Genomic DNA, 4,447 nt, shown 5'->3' with positions numbered 1-4,447 from the left:
AAAAGAGATAGTTTGAATAAAGCTTTTGTCGCCCCAGGATGGATTGAATTCATGCTCCCTCTTCCAGGTCGAGTATGAAGCCATCTCTAAGGAGACAGTCTGCCAAGTGAGCGCGAAGGTAAGACCATCTCGCGGGGATCTTCTTGTTGTTCCAAAGGAGCTTCTCATTCAGAAGGAAAGCAGAGAATTAAATGTGGGAAGCGAGCTTGCTGCGCCTATCTATGGTAATAGAATCCCGGTGGTAGTAGTTCTTTTTCTCTTAAAAGAGGGAATGAATAAGGTAATTTCTCACCAGATGAATGCAAGGCTGGAATAACAGAACAGCCAGATTTTACTTACTAATAGGAAAGAAAAAGCTATTGTTGACTTGTAAAGACGGGAAGAGCTGGGATTAAACCAGAAGGGATTGGCTTCACGAATGCTTAGCTCAGAACCTAAACTGCTGGCTTTCTCGCATTGAAGGTATCTGTTGAGGGAATCTATCCCAAAGGTAGGCCCAAGGCTGCTTAATGAGCGCCCCTTGAAAGAACAAGAGCTGCATTCATCCCACCTGCGGAAGTCTCTTAACCACCTCTAAATGTCCCCTTTTGGCTAGTATTATCCAAAATCTAGAAAGAAAAGTGGGGGCTTAATAGAGCTTGCATCTAAGGCGAGGGAGTGAGATGAATCTCTTTCTTTTCGTCTCGTTAAGTGGCCTTGAGCCTTAATTCTGGCACAAGAGATAGTCAGACTGTCTCTTCTCTTCTAAGGTGTGGGCTTGCAAGAATGAAGTAGTAATAAGTCCTCGAATCGGGAAATGAGCTAGCCTTAAAGGAAAGATTTTTATAACCTGAAGTCTCTTTCATGAGCTCAGCTTTAGTGCCACGTTCAAGCTCAAAGCAGGGAAAGGCGGGTATGAACTCATACTAGTTAGCCTGGATTGGCACCTCTTCTCGGAAAGATTCCACTCGATCTAACTCAAAAAATGAATCTTTCACTGGATAAGGAAGAGTAAGGTTAGCGAGTCCTCAAGCAGCTTCTAGCACCTAAGAAAATCCTTTAGAGTAACCTAACTTCCAAGCATGCATGAGATTCTATCTTATATATTTTGCACTTAAGCTTTAATAAGAAGAGAATCAGTATCATTCTATTTCCAGCTAAGAAAGCATGTTGAATGATCTAGCTTCCCAAACGAGCTCACAAGCGAGTGGAACGGAGTAAACAAGAAATAGAAATAGAGCATAGAAGTGGAATATCTTCTATTTACGTGCTGGTGATTGAGCTGGAGATAAAGTTTCTTCCTCTCCTTTACTTACAGTCGAGCTCTATTAACATAGACCCTATAGCTTAGCTCGAGTAACTACGTGCCTTTAGCTCTAGTTCAGTTACACTTATTAACACGAAGGCTAGTGCTAGTTGAGATCAGGGACGGACTCTAACCCGCTGGCCGGAGGGAAAAAGAACTCCATAGATTGAGTCAATTTACACAAACAGAAGGAATATTGGCCTATTGATCTTGACCAGCCTCGACAGGTTCCACAGCATTTGTAATTCATTTCAGTTGCAGAAGTATGGTAGAAGTTTGTGCAACTGCAGGCTCGGCTTAGTAGGTAGCAGTCCCCTAGGTCAGACTTTGAGTTTTCTTTATTTCCATCTTAGAGGTACGTAGTTCTCGACTGTAAAGGAGAGGATGGAAGACTTAGCAACTTAGCAATTACGTAAGCTTTTGAATTACAAGTAATTCTTACGGCTTTGGAATACCATATAGTTGCAAGCAAGAGCAGAGCGAAGGTTCGGAGATCTCGAGCGAAGCCAGGAAACAGAAAGTCTTATTATTAGCCTGACCATTACAGTGAGCGAAGAAAGTTACCTAGACTAATAAGGCGAGACTTAGGGACCTAGCTAGATTCACTAGCACCGTCTACTCTCACAGCGGATAGGGATTCCGTTCCCTTTCTAACTGTAAGAGCTGCTACGGATATAAGTCCCACAGATCCCCCTTCTCGAGCTTATTCTTTTTAAGAGACTGATGCCAACTATGAATATACGATCGAATGCGCTCTTGTCTATTTTTAGACTTCTTACTTTTATTTTTGCCTTTTCTCTTTGAAGCCTTCCCCAACGGAACAAATGCTGCTGCTCCTTCTGTTCAGAGTTCGCATGACTTAGCTCTCGTTGTGCGTGGACTTCCTAATCGAACTAAGATGGATCGGGCTGTTGGCTCAGAGAAGGTTTTATCGGGGAAGGAATAAGAAAAAGCTTTGTTGACTGAAGAATAAAGAAATTCTTTTCCATGGGAGGGGAAGCTAACTTAACTTCAACTGAAAGGTGGGGCTGTGAACTAAAACCAGGTATCTGGAACTGGAATGGTGTTCAAACAGAGATTCCACAGAAATCGAATCTGGAGAAGGAGAATCAGACATGGGATACCAATATGGGAGGGCATATAAGTATATTACTTTGGGGATCCAAGTAGCTGCAAGACCGAACGAAGCAGATGCTGAGACAAGTAGCGGAGTTTAGTCCTTTTCTGAGTCTTTGGAGTTTGGGCACGAGAGTAACTCGACTTCAAGGCCAAGGTCCGAAGATGTTGTCAATCTTGATTATGGCAAGGTAGGACACATAAGCCTAACCCCGAGCTGAGCTAGAGTTTTTTCTTTTAATTTGGAGGTATAGTTCAGTAGCAGGAGGAGTAGGAGTCATTCCCTAGAGCTAAAGTGAGGAAGGGGAAATGAGACAAAGGCTAACTAAGGACGAAGTACGGAAGATTCTAACTCCCAGGTGAAGGTTCTAGAATAAGGATAAGGAAGTCCACCGGGATTGGCTTAAAGCTAAGCCAGGTGCTATAGGTGAGGAAGGTTTTAGAAAGCTAGAGTCCGGAAGTGAAAGATGAGCCAACACTGCCCTACGTTCTACCCTTCCAGCAACTAGTGAATAAGCATACCCTGGTTCTAGAAGTAAGAATAGTAGTCAGTTTACTTGAAAAGTAATTCCCCTGTTGAGGCTAGAACGATTCTATCAGTACTAACGGATGCTCCTTTACTAACTCAACCTAACAGATTCGGCATCATTACTATACAATATTTTTCCTTGAAAAAAGTACAGTATATTATTATTATTCTAGTAGAAGTACTCGATTCTGCGTTATACTAACTACTCTATATATCAGTACGTTCGAAGAATCTAATCTTTTTCTACTGGTTCAGCAAGCTAGCCGAACTATCAAACAAACAATAATCACAATTATAAGGATCGAAGGGCTATTCTCCTAACAGTAAGTACTAGGACTAAGACATTCCCGGAGGTTCCTACAATTGAGAAAAAGTCTCCATACGAGCAGTCTTGATGCCATCCTATCCTTCCTACAAACTACATATGTATAGTGGGAGCCTCCTACGAACCAGTTGCAGTTGTTTTTCCATTCGCTGGGGTTGAAGTTTCTTATCAGCCGGAGATCCTAGTTTCTTTTTCTTCTCCTATAGAATTGACTTACTTACTTTATACTTTAGAGTAAGACTTTCTTCCCAGTTAGAAAAATCATCTCACTATCAATCAGCTTGAAAGACATCAGAATCAAAGGCAAGCCCATCTAAGATAGTTTGAGTGTTTGCTTAATCTGATACTTCCCGAGCTTTTCTTTTGCCTGTGCGGAGTCCTTAGTGCTTCATTTCTTCGGTCCCGAGCTAATTTAAGCTAGAAAAGCGTAGCTCTCATGATTTCTTCGGACCATTGCTCTATTTTTTAGTCGTATCAGCTTTGACTTTCCTTGTCCGTCGAGTCAGTAGTCGATCTAGTAAGATTCTTGTATGATAAGTAGCCCATTCTCTTAGGCTTCCCTTCAGGCCTAGTAGTCATTCTTCTTTCTACTCCATCAAGATGGTCAGTGCCACTGTCTTTCTTGATTCATGTAGGATGGGTTGGTTAAGGCGAAGCAGGTTATCAAGAATCCATTCAATTAGATGCTGGTTCATTGGCCTTGCCCCTTTCCACTCCTTCACCTCTTTAACTGGGGGACAGGCAGTTGAACTCAAAGCTGCTGGAACGAGAGTTTAAGAAAGAGGCGGAACATCGCTCTCCGTGGCAGCAAAGGGAAAACGAGATATTGATTCAGTCGGAGATAGACTTTCGATGAGCTCCAGTAGATGCACAATGAGATTAACCCTGTATTGACGGTGTTAGTGCTCTATATCAAATCATTCTGTTTCGGAGTACCTCTGACTGTAAGATGTCTAACAATGCCTTCATCTTTGCAGAACTTATTGAAATCACAGAACTCCAACTTGGATGTACTCTGACCAGAAAGAAGACCTCTCTTGCTCAACATTGTCAGGCCTTTATCACTCATGTGTCCCAGCCTCATGTGCCATAATCTGGTTTCATCTGAATCTGACATGGAGGAAGATACAGCAGCTGTGCCTGTAACGGTAGACCCTTGCAACACATACAATCTACCAATCTGATGAGCCTT

The sequence above is a fragment of the Cicer arietinum genome, chromosome 5 (genome assembly GCF_000331145.2).
Source record: "Cicer arietinum cultivar CDC Frontier isolate Library 1 chromosome 5, Cicar.CDCFrontier_v2.0, whole genome shotgun sequence".
In the NCBI taxonomy this organism is placed as follows: Eukaryota; Viridiplantae; Streptophyta; class Magnoliopsida; order Fabales; family Fabaceae; genus Cicer; species Cicer arietinum.
This window is presented reverse-complemented; position numbering follows the sequence as displayed.